Source organism: Fundulus heteroclitus, chromosome 23, assembly GCF_011125445.2.
Source record: "Fundulus heteroclitus isolate FHET01 chromosome 23, MU-UCD_Fhet_4.1, whole genome shotgun sequence".
NCBI classification, from domain to species: domain Eukaryota; kingdom Metazoa; phylum Chordata; class Actinopteri; order Cyprinodontiformes; family Fundulidae; genus Fundulus; species Fundulus heteroclitus.
Window position 1 is genome coordinate 18,295,111 of NC_046383.1, and position 24,175 is coordinate 18,319,285.

General features: G+C 37.3%; 1 long non-coding RNA gene across 1 annotated transcript in view; it reads left to right on the forward strand.

Annotated features, from left to right (window-relative positions):
* Positions 1-5,736: 5,736 nt before the first annotated feature.
* The window catches only part of LOC110368737, a 43,035-nt gene continuing 24,596 nt past the window's right edge, over positions 5,737-24,175 (forward strand). The window contains exons 1-3 of the long non-coding RNA XR_004927887.1: positions 5,737-5,857; positions 8,050-8,242; positions 8,339-8,415. This is a non-coding gene — a long non-coding RNA (uncharacterized LOC110368737). The remainder of the gene's footprint in view (positions 5,858-8,049; positions 8,243-8,338; positions 8,416-24,175) is intronic.

Genomic DNA, 24,175 nt, shown 5'->3' on the forward strand with positions numbered 1-24,175 from the left:
TTTCCTTGACACTGCCAAAGAGACTGAGTAGAAATATAGTAATCTATGTTTTTTGAAAGACAACAGTTTGGCAAAAGATTGTTGTTTTTTTCATAAGAGATTAATTGACTCAAACTTTTTTTCAAGTGCCACATGTTTCAGTTTTAAAAAATCTTCAGACGTTGTTTGACCAATTAGAGCCCAGAAATAAGGAAAATATATATACACACTGAATGAAGAATTTCATTAATAAGGCAGATTAAAATCGTAAAGGTTTCTAAAACCCTAGGGGTATTTTACAATTACTCAGATCTAATCAAATTATGCTCAGCAGCAGGTTTGAAACATTAGACAAACACACATCCTGTCTCCAGCTGTCTGAAGAATTTGTATTCAAGTCAAATTTATTTATAGTGCACATATAAAAACAGCAAAATGTTGCAGAACTCATAAAATATAAAAAAAAAATACATAAAACAAAAATGTTAAATATTTAGACTTAAAAGTAAGGGGTTACAAATTGGGTTTTAAAAATGTTTCCGCCTATTTGGCAGGGGCAGGTTATCCTACAGTTTTAGAAGATGCTACTACATGGGTCCAGTCTGCTTTGTGTTTTGGAACAACAGGGAGCAAATGCTTTCACATTTGCAGACCAAAGTGTAGACTTAACAGTTCACTAAGGTAGTAAACCACTAGCCACGTTAAAGGATTAAAGGCAAACTACAAAGTCCTAAAATCAGACCAAAATGCACAGACATCCAGTGTAAAGAAGTCAGGATGAAAGTAATGTGGTCTTCTGTGTGCCAAAAATAAGAACATTGCAATAGTCCAGCCATGAAGAAATGCATGAAGGATGAAAGATATTGTTTTCATTGTTTTCCATTTCATGTTCTAGATTCTTTTTTTTAAATCCACACCTTAACATCTGCTAAACTCTCAAAAAGATCATTCAAAAGGAGTGCTGGTATCAAGCTTTTCCAACAGAATACTCTAAATGAGAAATTAGACTACTGTGGTTCACCGTATTGAAAGCAGCACTGAAGTAAACTCATAAACTCATATTCTAACAGCTGCACTTTCAGACCAAATACATTTTATTTCTCAAATGCTTTTTATCTTCTTAAGTCTGTAATATTCAGCTGCGATACAATAAAAATTTATAAAAGTGTTGTTTTTTTTTCTCCCACCAGGATAACTAATTTATGTACTCTGTGTTTCATTGACCAAGATTGTTTTCATGTCATTCAACTGGTGAGGAAAAATACTCCTCTCGTGTTTTGCACTAGGCCCATCAAAATGATCAAAAGCTTCCTTAAATCTACAATGACATCAGCGCATTTGACTTGGCATGTCTCTCATCTCACTTCATCACCTCCCCAAGGGAAGCATGTTATCTTAACAAATCAAAGTAAGTGTACAGTGAAGAATCCCTTTTTTCTCTTCTTTTTTGCATATTTTTCACACTTGTTTATGGTTTACTGGGCAGGTCATTTCCCCTGCGTGCTTGGACAGCTGCTACAGTGAAGACCCCCTCCTCTCCTAAAAGGGATTGAAGGACTACTTCTGTGCAGCTTCCTGTCAAATACTCCTTTGCTTTTGAGCCTGGCTTGTGACCTCATGCACAGCATTTACTGAGGCCATATGAATAATTTATCCTTTGAATTTATCCCAACCCTGACATTTCGATGTTTGATGCCCACAGGCTTTGGCTTTAACAATATAGATAGCCCTCCTTTCCTCTGTTCACCATCAGATAAAGTTTGAAAGCAAAGCTACTGAACTCAATATCAAAACCACAGGTATCTGGAATACTTTATGTTCCACACTCTGGATTTTTCTATTCTGTTAACTGGAACGGTAGTAGTATCTCTACATGTACAATTGGATTCTATACAGTCTGCAGATATTTCAGGTGAAAATACCTTTTTTGACTGTGATGAGATAACATAGAAACTTAATAATGGCTCTGGGGAGAGTAGGAAACAGCAACAGAATACATGAAAGTAGAATATCATTAAGGAATACAAACAGAGAAAGTAAACCCTTTAAACATACTTAAAACACGTCATTTCAGCTCTGAATATAGTGTTAACTTCAATGATGACCAGATACAGGTCCATCAAAATAAATCTCGACCATCAACAAGAAGTTGAAATATTAGAAAATTCAGTAATTCAATTCATATTTTGTTACATTCCTATTTTATGTGATGGACCTGCACCAAATAGTCTTAAGTTGGTGAAGTATGATGAGAAAAAATATATGTAAATGGGGGAAAAAAGGAAAATTGGTATGCCCGTATGCATCAACCTCATTTGTTAGGAAGCCTCTGTAAGGTTCTGGTGCAACGAATGACTTTTAGAAGTCACATAATTGAAATGAAGTCAACCTGTGTCCAGAGAAGCACCAGATCTGAGCTTTTTGAGGTCCAGTGTAAAGTTTCCACAATATATGATGATTTGGGGAACCGTGTCATCTCCTGGTGTGGTTTCACTTTGTTTTATCAACTCCAAAGTCAGATTAAATATTTTTACGGTACTTTTGTTCTGTAAAATAGTTTCTGAATCTTTTGAAAAACTCTAGCCAAAGTCAGTTTGTCCTGTGCTATTGGTATATCTAACTGCTTTGCAAAAGTTTTGCTTTTAAAAAAGAAAAACTACCATAATGTCCAGAGGAAAATGAGAGACACCACAACCAACCATGCAGATGAGCTGAAGACCGCTCTTAAATCACCCCGGGTGTCCTGAACACCTCAATAGTGCCACAGGCGGATTGCCTGCATGGCATGGTGCTTTGGTGCAGGTGTTCATGCAACTGGAAACCTCACAAGGTACTGAGTGAATATACAATACCATTCATGGACATACCTTTCAGTAGGCTGACAATTCTGTATGAAATCTGGTTTTTATCGGTGTTATGTCATATTAACTGTATAACTGTATAAACTTAATTTTGGATTTTCATTATCTGTACAGCTTACAGAAATAAAAACTTAAAATTTAGAAATATGTATCTAATTAATTTATATAATAATTCAGGTTCACATTTTAACTGAAATTCAGAACTGAATTAGCTATTTGATGATTTATGTAGATGCACCGGTAAACTAAATAACTATAAAACACACAAATATATGAATATCAAACCAAGACCATGGTTGAAGACTGGTTTGGCTTTAATTGCAGGGATGGCAGTTCACCTCTCTTCTCTGCTCATTCTTACCAAAACACACTCAAGGGCGCTTTGGCTTAACACAAACAATAGAAATAAGCAAATGAATGAGCACTTTGGTTGGCTGCTCTTACTGCAGCTTATGTAAAAGTATACATGGCAAACATATTTATTTATTAATCAATGTGCTATCTATGTACCTAGATCTTAAATTATGAACCCACCACACTGCCTCGAGCTAATATTTTTCATTAGACTTGCTGCATATATTCTAATCTGCTAAACCTCACCCTTTCTTTCAGTAGCATGTGCTCACTGTGCTTGCTTAGGTCTGCCTGTTTGCCGGTGTACACACACCAGTAGTTGTAGGTCTGAAGAATCTCCACCTCTTCACCCTGAATGATGACATGTGTCAGTAGCTTCTCGGTCTGTCGGAAATCCACCACAAGCCCCTTGATCTTACTGACATTTAGCTGCAGATGGTTCTCCTCACTGCTACTATAACAAAATCATCAAAGAAGTGCTGGAGGGCGCGGGATCCAGAACTGAACCTGAAGTCAAAAGTGCAACAAGTAAATCACGAAGCAAAGTGACCCTGGTGTGTTTCTGTGGGTAGTATCAGATTTGTTGCTTATCGGTGCAGCAAAATGCAAAGTGGAAAAGCCAATTAAAGAGCAATGCTTTGAATGAACTGCAGATTATTGTTTTGCACAACAGATAACTTCAATTTGAATTCAGCATCATGCGTTGTTTAAAAAATAATAATAATGTGTCGAGATTCACGCTAAGTGATAATGTTAAGCTACATTTGATTCTTCCAATACAAAAGAAAACCAAAGGATAGACTTTTATAAATGCCTACATGCTCTAAATACAATAGGTAATAGAAATATACAAAATATTTACAGAAAATGAGAAGTTAAAATGTTAAAAGAATCTGCAGTTGCATTATTATTCCTCTAATCCATCTTAATATTCATAATAATGTTACCTTTGTGTGCTGTTGTGCCCTTCAAAATATTTAAGCATGGTAATGCATAGGCTGGACAATTTTCTAAAATCCTACAAAGACTTTTATTTGTATAAATCTTACCATTGAAAGATATATGAAAAGTAATATTTACAATAAATACCCTTTAGTTCCCTTTTTGAAAATACATCTGCTCAAAAATGGCTTGCCCACGGTGAATTAAATATATCTGAGGAACTACAAGGTTTATTTTGACTGTACTGGTACCAAAATAAAGGTAAAACTCAGGAGAATACTCCAGGGGTGCAAAAAGCAACACTTATGTTATGAGTGAGAGTAAATTAATATGGAACACAGCAGTAATGAAAAAAATCATTTTTGCCAGAAAAAAGCACTTTGTAATATGAATATCCCTTTGAAATATCCAACGACAATCCAAAACCTCTAGCACAACACAGTACAGGACCGGGCAATTAGCTGTACCACAATTCATGCAAAAAAAAACTAACCTACTAAATTATCCATGTTGCCGCATTTTGGCACCATGGGTGCTATTTGAAATTTCCCAGGGTTTTCTTTTTTCTTCTCCCCACTAATATTTCACCATAGACCGTCATTCCATCAAACAACAATTGCTTTTGTGGTTTATTTGAGAAAATACACCAAACAAATATTCTCCTCCCCACGTTCTACGTTCTGTGTGTGATATCCTGCAGTAACGCTGTCAGACATTTTCTGCCACGCAGGGCAGTTCCTCAACAGTTTTGTACAAGGTGTACAGAAGACAAAAAGAGACAAAAAGATTCAGGAATCATGTGAGTGTGACACATGGACACTGGATCACAGGACTTGAGTGGAAGCATTTACTTTAACATGGATTATGAGCACAAAACAGCAAAGGTGAGACTAAATTTGTGTTTTTTCGCTTCATGTATTGAGCCTATTTCCCTCTTCAGCTGCTGGTTCAGTGACTTTTACACATAGAGCAATGGTACTTATGCCGCCAGAAAGAGCAAAGTCTGGACTTCATTTGGATTGCTGCTTGTGTGGTTTGGATTGTTTTGCACACTGCTGTGTGTTCTTCCAGGTATGTGTCTTTTTTTTTTATTCTTCGTGTTGAAATTTGGTTGTGTTTAATTAGAAGACATTATAGCTAGCATTTAGACGACAATTTCCCTGTTAAGTAGCTATGAATGTATAGATTGTTGTTTAGCATCCCTTTGCTATACATTTTCTGCTCAGTTGCTCCCAGTGCAGGGGGCGCTCAGGTAAGACGGGTATCCAGAAGCGTGTGTAAAAATATATCTAATAGAAATACTGAGTTCCCCACTACTGAAGAAAAGCAGGGTACAAGCAGCACACACCTCAGCACCATTTTTTTTTTTCACTTTTAGTTGGCCAGTAAGTAGGTGAAGCTAGCAGCTAGTCAGAGAGGGGTCAACACCAAAGCAGATTACCACCGTCATAAAACAACAACCTTTTGGTTCTTAGCGGCCACTGTAGTGGATAGCTACTAAAAAGTAAACATCTCTTTAATTCTATGGTTTCTATGGTGAAACTGCATATTAGTGTCTAGAATGCTCTCCGCTGCCGCACTCCATTGAGGTCAATTCAGTGGTCAGTCATTGTTACTGCAAGTAAATTTCTTCTAATTCCAAGATGGCCAACAAACAGCAACCTCTGTCGACCACTGCTGGCATATCCTCTCAATCCTTTTATAGTAGAAGAGCCCAACAGGTAAAAAAATATGATGATTTACTGTAACATCTAAGGAAGGATATTATCATTTTGAAATATAAAAAAAAATTCTCCAACATTTAGAAAATTACGATTAACCATGTGTCCACTGAAGTGGACGTCATGCATCTCTCATTACATTTTTTCAACAGAAGTCATATAATTGCTTTACTGTCTTGTAATTGTTTTGCTTATAATTCAGTGTTTTAAACGTAACACATATAAGCTATTCACTTAAAATTTACATGTTAGTATATTTTGTTTATAGTTTGTGTATATTTTGTGCAGATTAGCTGTAGTTTGTGTAACTATACCAATTATGTATATTGTAGACTTCAAACACAGCGAAGAATAAGGCAACCTACAGAATAGTCCAAGAAATTCCAGCCATAAATTCTAAAAATGCAAACAGAGGCGACGATCCTGCATGCACATGGAAGACCAAATACATTTGCATGCAATCCTTTGTGCCACTGTGCCCTGGGTGCTTTGCCAACATTCATACAGCTTAGGTGTGGTGACCATCAAAGTGTTAGGAGATGCAGAAACTAAAATGTTCGTGTTTTCTTGCAACATGCAAATTGTTGGTTATACTGTCCTATGTTCTTATAGAACTGTGGAAAGCCACAGCGACGTTTGTCACATTCAGGTTAAAGATTTTTGGCTATGACTGTCATTGATTTTCTTATTCAGTTCTAAACATTGTGCTTATATAGTGTTAATATTTAAACAAAATATGTTGAAATATTTTTGAAAGCATAAAATGAAACAATTGTTTGTATATTTACAACAGAATACAAGATTGTTCTTTTTTTAAATTAAATTTAAATTCATAATGTTTTGTGTTGAGTGCTCAAGCGCATGTAGTCCACTGTAGTGGACATTTCTGTAACTTCCTGGAAAATGAAATTTTGGAAAAAAAAGTTCATATTTGGGTTTTTTTTTTCATGCCCTAAGAAGAGTAAAAATACATATAAAAAAATCTTGAATCAGGGATTCATAATTCATGCATCAGAGGGTGTAAAAATGTTAATGATCATGTTTGAGCTAGGTGGTTATTTAAGAAAGTTTATGTTTATTGTTACAGAATCCGATTATTATTTACACACATAAATTCAGGTAGGAGGTGGTGCACCACCAAAGAGTTCCCTATGTAAAACACATACTGATAACAGAATATTTCCAGCATGAGTAACTGATTTAAAATTAAAGGAGTGTAAAAAGCAAACTTAATATAGTGGTTTGGGTTAATGCTATTTTCTTTGAGTACTCCTGTACTTCTCTGTTAGGTTAATCCAGCCTTTAGTTTCAGCCTCCAGGACAAACAAGCCTGGGTTTAAACTAGACAAAGACCCAAGGCAGTTATCTACTGCAGGTAAGATACTAACGTCCCATCAAAGAAAACATTATTCTGAAACACTTTCCACATAAAAGTTTAAATCGTTTTCAAGGTATGATGTAAAAATGTGCATCACTTTCAATATCTCCAAGACGACAAAATCTTAACAGATCCAAGTCCAAACTCTAGATTTGAGTAAAATCTTTATATTTTGCACTTCATACATGATTTACAAATAAAGACATTACTTGATGAACTATGCATTCAAGCATTTAACCTTTCTGTAAGTCTGACATTGGGCATATATCTCCTTTCTGTTTACACTATTTACTGTTTAAGGGACAAGATAACGCATAAATATAGGCTTGTCAACAATATTTATATTCATTCAGCCTTTTGAATTTGTTCAAGAAAAAAATATATATTACTGACCATCATAGTACCTAGAAGACTGAACAGAAGAAAAAGAACCCCAACAGTCTGTGCAGTTTATTTCTTTACATATAAAGTTGACCTTGCTAAATGCTGTGAATACTTGCTATCAATAAAGAAATTCCATTGCATAACCAACTATTCTGCTCCTCAAACAAAGATTGACTGCCTGAATGGTAACTCTTAGACTTGCAGCTTCTTAAACTTTTCTGATACTGTGAAAAAAGTTCCTTTAGCCTCAAGGATTTGACTTATATTGAGCAAATCACGACATACTTATATGGAGCTCAATGGCTCTAGACAAACTCCACACAAGTTTAGTTTCTTATTACCCTAAAAGGTGCTTGATTAAAAAAGGCAGGCCATAGAAAATAGCCAAGCATTTTCTGATATCTGACTTTTTTTTTTCTTTGCCCCCAAGGACATCTCCCCCTGCTGCCAGGACCTGTCAAGCAGGAGCATCTCAAAGTAAAGAGGTGAAAGGACACCAATTAGAAAGCCATCCACGGCTAAGAGAGCCAGTGGCACAGCTTGCCACAGGAAGTGGGATATCTGACTTCCTGCATGGGGTCACAGCTGTTTGTGGGGAGGTTACTGCTACAAGCCAATACGTGGTACAGTTTAGCGTCTGATGAGGCAGGCCTCATTTGAATAGCAAGGAGCCAACTCAATGTCACCAATAAATTTACATGATTTCTTTCCTGTTACAGGAGGGATCAGAGTGAGGGACTTTGCTGGAATTAGGGGAGTATGGTAAAGTCAAAAGAGCGGGACCGGCTCTTTTCAGGTTGGCTAGCTTTAATGCACAAATTATTTTAATGTTTTAGAGGCATTTGTACGTCTTATTACCTAAATCACCAAAGTGCAGATATGGCAGACATTACATCTACAGAGCCTTCAAATCCAACATGTGTATTTTAAACATCTGCCAATACTGTTATTTTTCCTTCTCTTTACTTAAATCTTTAGTGTTGTGTTTTTTTTTTCTGGTGTTGTATAAGCAAAAAGGAACAAACTACGAAATGTCCGTCATATCGCCACACTATGTATACACATCACTGTATTTATATTTACAAGATAGATGTTAACATAAGCCTCTGAGTGATCTTTTATGGGCATGCTTACATCCTTATCAGCTGTGGAGCTGCTAGATCTGAATAGAGACAGCTAAAACGCAAGAAGACGTTGAGGGCAAAAAGAACTCCAGAATGTAACAGCAGTTAAAAAGCTTCTACTTTCAACTCTGGCTGTATTGGGTTGTAAAATTTTGGTAAAACAATCTGAAAAGCAATTTTATCCAGTGAAAAGAAAATCCCTCTGTAATTGTATAATTTTACTTGCTTTTCTGCCGTCGTTAATAACTCATGAACAGAACTGGCTCCGCATTTGTAGGTGAGAGATTGAGAGAGCGGCTCAATGAAATATGGTTTGCTCTATTGTGGTGAAACAAAGTCCAAAACATGGTGCTGTTTCTTTTTTTTTTTTTTTCAAACCCCAAACCCTGAAATATCAACCTCAAATTTATATATAATATTACTTACTTACTCAAAAGATAGAAGCCAAAGACTTCTTCCTTCTTCTTGGTTTAGCCCAAAGTATTTGTTTATTTATCTATTACTGATGCAGAGTGGGACAATTTGTGTTCCAGTGAAAACCTGAGCTGTGTACTTGCATTAATATCTTTTTTACCATGTTTGCGTATGGAGAACTGCTGTTTTCCTAGTATTAGCCATTTTTTAATCAATTATCCTCCTTGAATGTCACAACTTGTAATATTTTATTTCCATGGGAGGTTGTCATTAATCTAGCCTGTTTTGCTGGTGGAGTATACTAGAATAGGGGTATGCTGATGAATCATGTACTAAAGAAATATCTCCTTAGTTTGTTCTTCTGTTTTGTTTTTTGCTGTCATTTGTTTGCTTTTTTTCAAAACTCGTAGAGATGGCCCTGCCCAAACCTAATTATGGCTTGGATAAGAAACACATGTATGCACTGATGTTTTATGGCAAATCTATTTATTTGTTTTTTTATAAACTTTTTATTTTTTATTTTTTTAGAAACAATGACGTCATTGCAAATATTTTCTCTATGTAAGCAACCATTTTAAACATAAGACAAGTAATCATGAGTTTCCAAGCACCTTTCCTGGCACAGAGGAGATGGGTGTATCTTTACTTGAGGCGGTGAACAACTGGAAACTTGATGAAGATGAGAGCATGTGATTGGCTCCTGCTACGAGCAGCTGTCTAAAATGCCCATATTTGGGTTAAACCCAATTACATCCTCTGATCCCCAGTCACTGGGCTGATGCAGTCACAACCATTAATCTCCCTGGCTGAGCACTGCGCCATGTGTTAACAGCCAAGAACCCCCCCAAGCCCCCAACAAGGTTCAAAGTCATGCCAATCATATTGACTTCTTTGACTCCGATGTTCCCTTGAGCTCATCAAGATTATGGACAAACCTCTGATGACTGTGAAAAAACACATAATGCGCAGTACACAGGAAACGTTCCATTCAACCTTGTCAAGCTTGGACCGGGGTTTAGGATGAAATTCTGGCATGTGTTTTCAGAGTGTTGCTGGTGTGCATTACTAGTGAAAGCGAGGAGAAAATAGATATAAAAAATAAACTTGTACACATTTGGATCTGGGATGTTAAAGAGATAATATCCTGGAGCTCTGTCAAAAACCAATTCCAAGAAATCATTTTCAAAAGAGAAAGTAGTAAACAGTAGGCCGGTTTTCTTTTGCGGCTGCCGATTTCAAAGAAAAGAAAGGCACCTTCAGCTCGTTCTTTGCTTCAGGCTGTCTGGACAAAGAGAAAGAATAAAAGAAACCATTATGCTCCCCAAATTTTCTAACAGTTTCAAAGGTGAAAAAACCTTTTATTTAAGCTATTGCCTCTCTGCTTCTACAACAGCATCAGATTGTTCTGACCACTGATTGACTTGTATAACAGTGATTCATGCTTATAACTGGGGGAATAGAGAGCAGGGCTAATTTAAAATTAGGGAGATGGTTTAATCAGGGCCTGAATTACATAGACCGTGAGTTCCAGTTTGGTGAGCCTTTTCTGTTCACAGAGATTAAGGGAGGAGTCAGGCAGTTCCCCATTGTTCCTCTGAGAAAAGAAACTCATTTGCTTTGAACGATAAATGTCTTTCGAGCATAAATCATGCCTCCTAATCCTTTTACCAATGACACGTAATACAAATTGTCTCTCACTTACAGATCAGACAAAAGAGACGATGAAGAGAATTTGTGGATATAGTTTTGTAGTGTTATCCTTTTTCAGCTGTGGACTTTTACCAAAATCTGCAGGATTAAAGCATTTGTGCCTTACTGCTCTCCATGTACGGCACTAACAATAACACTACATTTCCAAATGTGTTCTATAATGAGTGAAATATGGATGGCCCACTTAAAATGGCTTTCTTAATAGGCCAGCTTTCTTGAGCTTTTAACTTTGGCCTAGCTTGGGTCTATTATACACCTTTCTACCCAAGTCTTCAAACACCATCTGATTCATTTACCCATGGGAAGAAGGTTGACATTTAGCTTTGTGTTTGCCTGTGCTCCATTTTTATTCCCATGACAGGGGTGACTTTAGAAAATATGCAAGCATCTGAATATATAAAGGAAAACAGATATAAAAAGGGAATAAACCCCTCCCCTGTGTTCATATTCTTTATTGGAAGGATTTATGAGTTGTTTAGAGAGTGTGATTGTTTTTTTTTTTTTTTTAATTTCCAGTGCTGTTTGGCATTTGTTGTTTGAAAAAAAGCTCTAACAAAAGAAGATGCATACAAAGGGTCTAGCAAAAGTATTTGCACTCCTTGATTTTTTATTTCTCACATTACAACCACAAATGTGAATGTTTTAAATGAAATTCTATGTGACTGATCAATTCAGAGTAAAGCATAATTGTGAAACGGAAAGGAAACATGCCTGTTTGTTTTTTCTTGAAATATTTATTGATATAAGACACAAGTATTGCATGCAGTTATGCCACTTTGTGGTGTGTCTACTAGGTTTGAACTGCCAGAGACCAATATTTTTGCCAAATCTTCCCTGCAAAATCCCTCCACCTTAACAGATTGGGTGTAGAGCATCTGTCTGTCATGTTTTGAGGCAATCCTCTGACCCACATGCTGGAGATAATCAGGAGACAAGTTTAACCGAGTTATTGAAATACAAAGAGGATTGTCAGGTCTGCAGGCTGTTGGTACACTGCGAGTGAAAGGTTGAGAGGTGAATGGAAAAAACGTTCTGGAGAATCTTGAGTAATGTGAGTTAATTATACAGTCTTACTAGTCAGGAGCAGAGAACGGAAGATGAGGAAGAATGAGCAGAGGCAAGGAGGTGTTGGTCCTTGTGGTAAGCTAGGACCAAGAGCAGAGTTACTGAAAGAAGCTGTGGTGATGCGTTGGTGGGTCGGGCAGGCAGGAGCTTGGATGTTCCAGGAAGAGAGAGCTGTTGCTTTCCAATTGGGGAGGGAAGCAATCCAGAAGGCTATGGTTTGAGAAGCATTGGGGAGCAAATAGAGGAGGTCTCACTGAGATGATTCTCCAGGTGAAAACTCAGGAGGTGACTTTAAGGAACACATAGATAAGGCGTAAGGATAAGACGACACAAAGAAAGCATAAATACTAGGAGTTAAGAGGAGAGCAAAGGGGATTCCCTCGAATTAGCCAGCTCCAGCTGACGAAGTTGATGGTATGTAGGTGTGCACTGCTAGGCCCCGCCCACTGGTGAAACATGCTGCTCAATGAACAAATACACCACGGAAGACTCAAGGCAAGGCAAGGCAAATTTATTTATATAGCACATTTCAGTGCAAGGACAATGCAAAGTGCTTTGCATGATTAAATCTAGGAAAATAAAACAGACTAAAAGCAAGTTGGAATAAAATGTAGAAACAAAGTAAAACATGGGAGAATAGAAACTAAAAACAAATATAAAAAAAAAACTGATCTCAGTAATCAATTTTCAAGACTTGCCACAGACTCTCAGTTGGAATCAGGTCACAGCTCTGGCTGTATGTTTAGCTTGATGTCTTAATTGAAGGTGAAATCAAACCCCGTGCAGCATTACATAGGTTTTCTTACAAGACCGTCCTGCATTTAGCATCATCTATCTTCTGACTTTCTTATCTGTCTTTTTTATGAAAGTCATCCCCACAGCACGTTGCTGCGACCACCATATTTCCTAGCTGGGATTGTGAGTTCAGGGTCATGTGCAGTGTTAGCTTTTTGGCCAACATTCAGAATTAAAACTTTTTAGCGTCTACTCCTCGACTTGAGCTGTGGATGTCTGCAACACATTCATAGTTACCGTGACTTTTTTGGCTGCTTTTCTGATGTATGCTCTTTCAGCTTAGGTGTGCAGTTGTGACATTCTGTTTATATGTTCTTTACTGATAAACAGCATTTCGAGACATATTTAAAACTTGGGACATTTTTTTTTAAACTAAATCCTTTTATATACTTCCCCACAACTTCCTGCCTTACATTTCTTCTATGTTCCTTGGTCTCCATGATGTTCTTTTTTTTCCACTGTTTTCTAACAAATCTGTTAAGAAGCAACTGTATTTATGAAGAGAATAAATTAGAAACAGATGGATTGTTTACTAATTAGGCAACTTCTGAAGGCAGTGGTTGTAATGTATTTTATTTAGGAGCAGGGGCCTGGATGCATATATGCATGACACGCATTGCAGATGTGAACCTGTAAAAAGGCCAAAAAGCATTTTTCCTTCACTTCATTATGATCTACTTTGTGTTACTCTAGCACATAAAATCCTAGTTAAAGGCACTGAAGATTATGGTTGTGTTGTGACCAAATATAAATTGTTAAGCACTTAAGTTAAGGCACTCTAAATAATCTTTGCTATTCCTTCATATTTAAGAGATTACTTTTTTTATTAAAGTGAAACCCCTTTCACCTGATTCTGTCTAGTCTGCTTTGTTGCTGTTGTTCTGACTTTGCCACCCTGCCTGTTGCCTACATGTGTTTCCTAATCTTCACCTGCCCTCCTTTCAGAGTTTACATCTGCGTCCTCCATCGTTTGCTTCTGGATATGTTCAGAAGATTACATATGAGGTCAGCAGCGGGGATGTTTTTTTTTTTTTTTTTCTTCTTGCAGTGGGCACTTGATGTCTGTAACATGGTGTGACCTTAACGCTTATTCTAAAACAAACGCTACAGGACACAGTGATTTTATTGACAGCCTTTCCCAGTGTGATGTCCTCTCTGTGGTCGAGAATAAAACACAAACAAATAAAGCCCGGGTGATGTGTGTTTTGTGTGTCAACAAAATCCCAGAGAATATCTGTACCTGCGGTAGCCTGTTTGTGGATCAGTGAAATAAAAGGAGATTATGTGTGTGCGCGCGCATGGTCGACACACAGCCCGTGTAATAGATTAAGATCAGCATGTGTTTGTGTGACTTTTATTTGGGTCTGCCTCTGGGTGCGCTTTTGTTAGTCCGTGAGGATCACATTGTTTTCAGAGTGCCCTGTGTGTGCCGACAACATCTGCTTTGAGCGGGTGATCCATCTCCTCTTAGCTGCCATATAACAAGTCATGAGGGATTTTACTCAGTGAATGCTCAGCACAGAGGACTCCATCATAAAATTTACTGTCTCACAAGGGCATTTTGGAGGTTGTGCTTTTTATCTCCCGCTGCTGAGTGTTAATTCGAGTTTTTCTGTTCTGTAATTACCGGAGTTAAACAGACGTACTTTTGTCTTGAGCAGAGACAAGTTTTCCATTGCCTTTTGTCATGGTTTTTTTTTATCCTTTAAAAGCTACTCTTTTAGTTGCTAATAAGAGAGTCGGAGCACCCAAACATGATATCCCCTGCTGTTTATTATCATTAGTGTCATCTATAGTTGGTGCGCGTTCCAGGATGTTGTTATAGAACACAGGAACAGTGTCAGCAGTGCAGGCTGATAGCATAGCAGGATTTGAAAGTAAGCTTTCATCCCTTCTTTGGATAGAAGACTGCTTTTAAATGCCCCTGGCTTTTGTCCAAGCTTCCAGCCTCAACCCGGTGGGTCTAACAAGCATAATGCTTTGAGGATTGACTTGTGATTCAAACCAAATTTGCAAACTGATTACTATGCAAACACCGAGTTGTGGCAAGGCAGAAAAACGCTCATGCCTTATTTTTAACCCAATAATCTTCAGAGGGTCCAGAGACGAAAATGGTCAGAATTTTTTTATACTACCGTGTGAACATGTATTTAATGGGGACCAGCTGAAACTTTGATGTAATTGATAAAAGAAGCTGTTCCCCTAATCCTAAAAGCACAGTTCCTTATGATCCTTTATGCACAGACTTGCAGAGGATCAAAGAAGCGGAGTCTTGCCCAGGGCAATAAAACATGCATTAAAAATGAGTTTGAAGGATATATTAACAGGATATAAATCATGCAATTTCTTCAATTGATAACTTTAGCATTGCCTGTAGTTCACAAGATGTTTTCATCATTCACATGTATGATTCTCTGATCACAACTGAGCCAATTGTCCTTTGCTGTGATTAAATAGACCCAGCTTTGTACAGATGGGGTATAAGGTTTTCCTGTCTCTAATGAGTTATTTTTCAAAGTAAAAGTTGCCATGGGTTTGGGTTCATTACATTTGTCAAACGCTTCCAGATGTGTGTTACAATAGATAGCAGCACCGCACTGTATCTCTTCATGTTTTTCATCTTCATGCACTGGTACAAATAAGTTAAAAGTTTTTTTCTCATATACTGTACATAAATCTGCAATTATCTTACATCAATGAAGATAAAATCTGCATGTTAGTGACTTGAAATTGCAAACCGAGAAGATAACTGAATGTGGGAGGCAAAAAGTACATTTACTAATGTTCAGTCAGTGACAACTATAATATGAATATATTTGCCACATTTTAGCAGTTATTTACATTGCTAAGTCATTTTGCATGCACTCTCTGCATGTACAGTAGGCTTGAATCAAAGTCAACTGGACTTTTGCTCAGTTTTTGTGAATGCACTTTGTCAGTTCTGGAGGCTTGCTGTTGATCAACCTGAAGCTTGGGAGCCCCCTCAAGAAAAAACAGTTTAGAATTTTTTGAACATGTAACTAAAAAGGCTGTATTTTTTATCAATTCAAACTAAGTGTTGCTCATTATGGCAACACTGAACTGTTCACGTTTGTTTTTAAGATAGATTTTTGCTACTTCCAGTAGAAAGGGGTTTGTTAACTTCAAGGAGGTAAATTGAAGTGTTTGAGACCTATTTTGGAGTCCTTGTGATTTAAATTGAATAAAAAAGACTTTTGAGGCCTATACACTTTTGGCTAGCTGGGAGACATTGTTTTATTCAATTAGCACCACTAAAATACTGAGGAGGTATCCTGCTGAGATGGAACAATTTTATTTTTAATTTAATTAATATAATTTTTTGTAAATGTGGATGATGCAAAATAGAACAATGATTAAAAAAAAAAAAGTATCACAGGGTGCTTCACCCTGGAATGGCTGATAGCATCATGATAACGCTTGCTGTGATTATAGGCATATTTCATTTGATTACACAAAAAGTGAAAGAGGTAAGAGAAAAACTTGGATATTCTACTTCTAACCTTTCTCTCTCAGAATTGTATGTAAGCGTTCTAAAATAACACCACAGTTGCCTGTATTTACATTAAGTGGACGTCAATATGCTTAACAAAATACTATTTTTGTGAAAGCAGAGCATCAATTTCTTTGTCTTTTTAAAATGACTACAAATAAACAGTCTAACTCGTCATCTTGTCAGATCAAGTTTCACTGGTTCCTGACAAACAGAAACAGCAACATAAGACCGCATATAGCAGAATAAACATTGTAATGGATGTGAGGATGTAATAATTATACTAATTAAAGTGGTCAAGTTATTTTAGATTATTTGAACCTTGATAAAAAGATCCTGAGACAGTGTTTTGTTTTGATTTTTAACACAAATTAATTTAGTTTTAAGCTAAGAGTTTTTTCTCTTTTGACTAAGATGGCTCCTTTCACCCCTCTTTCAAAAAATCTGTACAAAATCTGGAGTGCCCTTTGTTCTTGAGGTGCAAGTGGACTGCTGAATGTTACCCTGAGCTGCTGGTCCTGTGCTGTGCCATGCGTTTACGTAGCTAGTTTCTTCAATGTAGGAGTCTGAGCAGTCCTCACTGCATTGGATCGCATACACCACGCCCCTCAGCTGTGGCCGTCTTTGCTTCTTTATACTCCTCCTCCACCAACTGCTCCTCTTCATGTGGGAGACGGATAGGGAAAAACGCTTATGGCTGACAGTTTGTCCCCTTTTGGCTACTGAAATCAGAAATGGCAATGCAACATGACACCTCCCAGTGGGTATTTATAAACTACTAATTCTATGTTATGAGAATGCTTTAATTTTTAATGTGATATTATTAGACTTTGCCAGAATATGCATTTATAAAAGCAATACATCATTTTCGCAAATTAAAATCCAAATTACTCTCCCTTTAAAGAAATGAAGGCTTTGTAATAAATTCTCATCATACCATTCATGTGGTATAAAGAACGTTTAATAGGATGCAAGATGTATCAGATTTTCTCCATCTGTATCAAGCATAGAGTGGCACTGTGCTCCCAGTCCTCCACCTGGTGCTGTTCACTGCTTTCCACCTGGCAGAAAGAAGACTGTTACAGTTATCCCTTGTGTGACGGCCCTGCTGTTTGGCAAAGGGGCCGGTAAATTGTTTGTCAATTTAGGTCCTTGATTGTATTTAAGGAGAGGCGTTCCACTCATGAGGAGAGGCAGGCACAGACGTCAAGAACCAGGCCCAGAGAAGATCCAGGGCCCAGCCGAGTACCAGGCCCAGTCCGATCCAGAGGCGGCGCCGACAGATCCCTTGACCAGTTGAGGGAGTTGGGAACAGAGACCTGTGGGGGCCAACCAGGTCCATGACTGGGGAAGGACCAGACTGAGGGGGCACGCGCTGGAAGCATATTTTGGGCTGCTGCTCATTATTCCCTAGATAGTAACTTTGAATAAATGCCTCTGAAGGGGTAAAAAAAATTCTGGTTGCCATGTCCTCCCTATTTTTTGTTGCGACCATCTGAGCCGGGCCATAACACCTTGCTTACAATAAAGTCAAATTTGCCAGAGGAAGGGCCACCCGTATCTCCTTTGGGGACTGTAGGCTCCACCTGGACAAAATACCTGACAAATATTAGCTTCTTATTGTGTTACTACATAAATAGAAAATCTGATTTACAATAAGCACATCTAAATTACTACTTAATTTAGTGGTTCTTTAATAGATACATTTTACCTAAGTCTGTGTTTAGAAAATCTATCAACTATCAACAATAAATGTTTTTATTATTTTTTGTTTTGGTATGAAACATTTTTGCTTTTCTGTTTTGAGTAAAAGGAATTATTTAATGCCATATGTTACAGTTTTAACTTTATATGGAACTAATGTGATGTCATGAGACTGGTGTTTTTCACTCAAGCTTATCCCGCCGTGATTAACTTGAGAGAAAATCATACCATCATACTACCACCTAATGTCTACCTCAACCAGAATTACTGACTCTGCTGTGTTGTATTTTTGTGTTTATGGTATGTGGATTATTCTAAAAATAAATGTCATAAAAATGTGTCTTTAGTGCAGCTCCAATGATTATATTCATTGTTAAATGGCTTAAGAGAGCCCTAAGGCATTCAATACTAATTAAATTATTTTTTCTAAATACTTAGGTGGTAAAGATATGTTCTTGCCAGCAGTTGCATCATACATCATGTCGCTGCCACATAAGTGTACATGGACATGTTTGGTATAATTTTTTTTAACGTAGCAGTTTTGCATGCTGCACATTCTCACTGTGCTTATTTCATTTAATTACAATAAAAAAAGAGTTAGGATTTAAAATCTGTCCACTGTAAACTTTTTCTGATGGTAGTCCACTCATAAGGATCTGCTAATATCTTATGTGGAGGATAGGCTATGTCATTTCATTCTGGGCAGCGCTTCACTTTGACAACTAAACTTGAAACACATCGATTCCTCAGCAGCCATGAGCAGGGCTTAGGATATAAATGCTGCAAGTGATGAACAGTAAAAGATTTTGAGCTTTGCTGAAAACATTCAGGGTTTAAGCCCTGTAAGCCGGACCCTGGCACTGCCGATGCTGCGTCCACAAAAAAAAAAGTAGCTTCTATTAACACTAAACTCGCTGTGGGGGTGAAAACAACTAAGTCACACAAAAGGACTGCTTTGCCTTTTTGCCTTGGGTATAGTGATTCCCTCAGCTGAGGAATAGAGTGAGACAACTCCTGGTAAAATAAGGTGCTGCTCCCTCACAGGTGATCTATAGTTTGTCAGCACCAATCAGCCCAGAATGGGAGAACAGTCCATTCATCTGCTCATGGCTTATTGAAGAGGGTGGGCTGCTTTTGAATGCCCCAAGCTCAGAGCTCCTTTCAGAGACATTATTGGATGGAGCATATCTATCTTCCTTTTTATCAGATTATAATGCCCTTTTTGATTTATTCATCCTTATGATTCTTTTCACTGTGAGAAATCCCCCCAATATTGTGCTCTGAGGCTAGAACCCAGCATGACAAACAGTTGCAATTAATACATCTCACCAAATATTACAGTATAACAGTAGGTCTCTGCAAAACAGATGGGAATTGGATCATCTCAGTAGTTTCACCAGACTGCGGAGTAAGTGATTAAAATGTGGAAGACTCTGTGCGAGGAAAAACTAAATGTTCTGAAATGGAAACATATGTATATTACTTCAATTTGCATTTAGACAAGGTATCTCAAGGTCAGCAGTGGGTTCCTTTAGGATCATAACAGTACATGTTATCACCAATAAATTCTTTTTTTTAATTTCTTGTGCACTTTGGGACTTTTAGATTGCATGAGTCCCAGCTCCCGAGCTCAAAATCTGGTTAATGCCCCTTTTGTATGTATAAGTCAAATCATCTAACTGTGCAATCAAATAAAGCAATATGTTTTTTTCTTTATACATGGCGGAATAAAAAAGGCATTAATTTATCCCAACTTCCGTCGAATTGCAACTTGTGGTTACTACACTGTTTAGCACAGTGTAGTTTCAGCCAAGCAATTTAGTGAAAGACGTGCTCCAGCTGAGCTGATAATTCCCATAAAGAACACCCAGCCATGCTTTGTGGCTTTCCAAGTCAAATTCTTCGAGAAACCAGAGAGCTTGTTAGCGGTTTTTCCTGTCCTCTTCTTTTTTTTATGTAATATCTGTGGGGTTTCCTTCAAAGTAAGCCCTTCACCTGGAACAAGAGTTTGTAGCACTACATCAGTCACTTAAAGGGATAGTTTGAATTTTCTGAAGTGTGGTTCTGTGAAGCCATGCTTGCCTTACATGTAGTAGAAACATGTCATTTCACAGCGAGTTTGTTGAAAAGTTGAGAAATCCTCTGAGCACAGGAAGACTAACACCTAGTCAGACAGATCCTCATTTTACCTGATTTTAGCCATGTAAAGTGACTCAGACTGAAAATATTAATATTCATGCAACACTATATAATGATTTTTAAAGTCTACTATTATATTTTTGCTGTTTTCCAAGGCTGACAACTTCCATGTCTGTATAAAGTTGTATTGGTGGAGGGTGCCAGCTGTAACATTGCACTGGGATAACTTCCAACAATCAGACCTGGAAAAGCGCATGAACGTACCATATTTCATGCCCTTTCACAATTGAGTGTCTGTACTAAAAGCCACAAGTTCTTGGCAGACTCATGAATTGGCATTGATGAGATGGCAAGACACAGGCAACAATGTCAGCAAACTAAATTTGTGCTTAATAACATGCAAATTGTTTCTTTTGGAAAACTTTGACAAAAGTATCAAATGTATCATGTGAAAGTGTACATAAACCCTCTAACTCAGCATTGTTTAACTTTGACCTAAATATTTCGTTTTACATAAATGGCTCAAACAGAGGCTGTCTAACTAGCTGTTAGACTTCACTATTCTACATGTTTACAGCAATATGACAGTTTTTTTCTTCGTGTAAAAAACCTACTACTGATGAGAACTTTGCTTTAAAAATCTAGACGACCCTTTCATCTGACGTTAAAGGGTAACAACAGTTGCTACATCAGTATCATTCTGCTCACATGAGCAGTAATTAGCATTCGTAGCCAGACATTGACCCATTCCCTTCAAGAATGATTTTGTCTTGCACAGAGATCTGACGTCTGTTTTTAAGTTACATCGGCGAAGCAGAGACATTGATTAGATTTTGAAGGCAAAACCATTTAAATAATTTGTAGAGTGAGGTTATTGGGGAACCTATGTATCCTTGATTTTCATTTAAACAATACATTTAAAATGTTATATGGCCTGTATGAGATAAACCGGCATTTTGAGATGTATCCACTCATGGACCCAGCTTCAGATTTTTTTGTTTTTGGTCTATGAAAATGCCACATCCATGTGGACGCACAACCTAAACGTCAAAATACTTTTCCGTATACATCTAATCTCACCCCCGTGTAGCCGGGGCCTTAGACAGATATGTATTCAATGTTCAGTATTTCATAGTTGATGTTGGGGCTTTATTTTGCTATTATGATGCCAAAATAAAAGTTCCTCTTGCTTTGAGTCAATTACCTCTAGTGTTGTGGGAAAGTCTCTGAAAGATTAAGGCATCAGCAATCTGCTATTTACATATAAAAGGCAATATTCTGGCAGTGTTTTATTGTCCAGCATCAATGCCAAATTGGCCCACAATCCTGTGAGAAAGTTGTCCTCTGGTGTCCTGGGCACCTGGTTAAGTTTAAAAGCACTAAAGACAAAACTAATATGAATCTCTAAATATCATTAAGATTTGAAATTTAAGGCATTTGACCTATTTGTGAAGCTCCCAGTTTAAACAATGCAAGGTTCCTACACTTTTTTAAAGTCACATTCACATGCTTTTCCAGATCAGAGTTTATGGTCTATTTTAGCCCATATCTAAAGTTATGGTGGATGGTCTTCTTTCGGCTCACCTAACGGCAATGTGTGTGCTTCTTCCTAGTTATGCAAGGCAAGGAAAGTTTATTTATATGGCACTTTTCAATAACAAGATGATTCAAAGTGCTGTACATGAACAGAAAAACATTACAGAGGGAAATCTTGCATAGGAAAAGACAAATATTACATTAACAAAGGAATAAGCTAAGTAAATCTGACTAGACTTCTTTTACACATTAATAAACATACAGAAAGCATAAAATCACAGTACTTAATTTTTTAAGCTAAGTATATTCTTGGGGGCTTCTGATCTAAAGTCATTTTGTCCAGGATTTTTTCCATTCTGCCAGCAAATTCAAGAACCACAGCTGGCCAACTGTTCTGCTTTCACAGCATTTCAGTCTGAGCGCTTGTAGCGGACATATCCATCACATAGTTCAAGCAGCCTTGACCTAGGCCGAAACAGCTGGCGACGTTTTCAGAATTTCCCGATACTCCAGGTAACAAGCAGCTTCAAAAAGCATAAATCCTGTTATCATAAATCCAATTTTCTACACATTTTAGACATCCTCGACCAACAAAATGGACAGACACACGATCCTCCTTCACCCAGTCTTCTTGTTGAAAAAATGTGATCAATTGTGTTGAGAGTCAAGCTGACCAGATCCATAATTTACAATTTGGAGGATATGTAAAAAGAAGCTCCAAAAAGATTGATAGAAGCAGAAGATATGCGGAAGGGGAAGGAGAAAATAAAATAAATTGTCCGCCTTTACTGAGAGCAGGAAGGAAAAAGTTTCCTTTTGCTGCACATGCACACTTTCTAGTGTTTATATATCCAGTGAGCTTCGGTTCCACCAGTTCATTGTAGCTCCACTGTGCTCACCGTATACTTAAAAAACAGCCGAGAGTCACAAGAATTAAACTGTCTTACAAGTTTATGAGAAGAAGAGGAAGACCTCAGAAGAAGGAAATAAAATCAGAGTGTATTTTGGAGACTCTTTCACGCGATCCCCCTGAGTAGTGGAAGAGCAGGTAGGATGGTCTTCCACATGCGCATTTATTCAAAATGGGACTTGGGTGTCTTTTATCTACATTTCCGGGAAAAGTTCCTACTATAATTTTAAGTTATACAAACACAAGTTGATTATGAAATTTGTTGCTGATTATTCTATTGCCAACAAGATTAAAATATCTTTTTAGAAAAAAAAAAGGATGGATGGGTGGGTGGAATATCTAAACAATAAGATGGTGGATTTTGTTTTTCCATACTTCCCAGGTCTGGAGAGATCTTAAATCGTATTGCATACAAATTTAAGCTATTTTAGACTACGTTGGTACAATACCACTATTGTATTGCTGGTGATTAAATTCTGAGAATGTGTCAACAAACCCACAACCCCCCACATGACTTCTAAATTTAGCTCATGTCCTCTGTGGAGCTCAGCATCAACTTTTTAGAGTAATCTAAGATTTCATCTTAAAAGAGTGGAATTTACTGCTTTGCTATAAAAGCAAGCACTACCGGAGAAGCACAATGCCTGTTCAATAAAACAATATGAGATCGTAAAGGGTGAGCAGGAATGCATCTTGGAGGCAGATTAAATGAAAATCAAGGAACCAATAAGGCTTGTAATAACACACACTGACAGGCAGACTCTAAAATATGCCAGACACCCTGCCTTATCAACGTGGCATATGAGTGAGAAAAGAGGTGTATTTTAAATGATATCAAAACTATTGGAAAACATTTTTGGAAAAATAGAGTGGTTTAGCAAAGCTAAAGAAATGTAACCAGGCACTCAGTTGAAATAGTTTACACAGGGTTACTGGGTCCAGTAAGGGGTTTGAATCACGAAAGATAAAACCACTTATTATTAAAACGCAATTATGTAAAATGTGATTATGCGGAAATTATATCCCATTGTCAAATGCAAAATGTTTTTACGAGGTTTTCACTTAGATGCAACAGGTTTGACACTGTCAAAGAGGAGGACAGCAATTCCAATTGCTTCCCTGTTTTCAGGGTGCAGGACTCAAATGGAAATCCATGCAGTCGGTCTCTCTCTTCATCATTCAACACCGAGATGTATTAAAACCTCTCACTGTTGTCATGGGAACCTTTCACCATTCCTTTTGTCCGTTAAATTTTTACACTTGTCTATCTCAATGAAGCACATACAATCAAGCAATATCTTTTTGTTCGTGTTTTTCAGTAGCTTACTACCACATTTACAGTAAATCTGTTTTACTAAAATGTGCAATCATAAAGGCCTGCATTGTTGCGTTTTCTTAAATCTTTAAGAAAAATTATTTCTTAACTCCTAATTTATATAATTATACTAGGATGGCAAGCAAAGATTTGCAATATACTTAATGTTACAGTCTGGCACTACATATGAATAGATTTACAATAATTAAAAAAAATATAAGCAGAAATTGAAAAACGTCTAGGAATAATGGCAGTAGATAATTTTACACCTGAACAATATATGCAAAAAGAATATAAAAAAATTGTACTTCTTGAATTTTGTTGTGTTTTGTC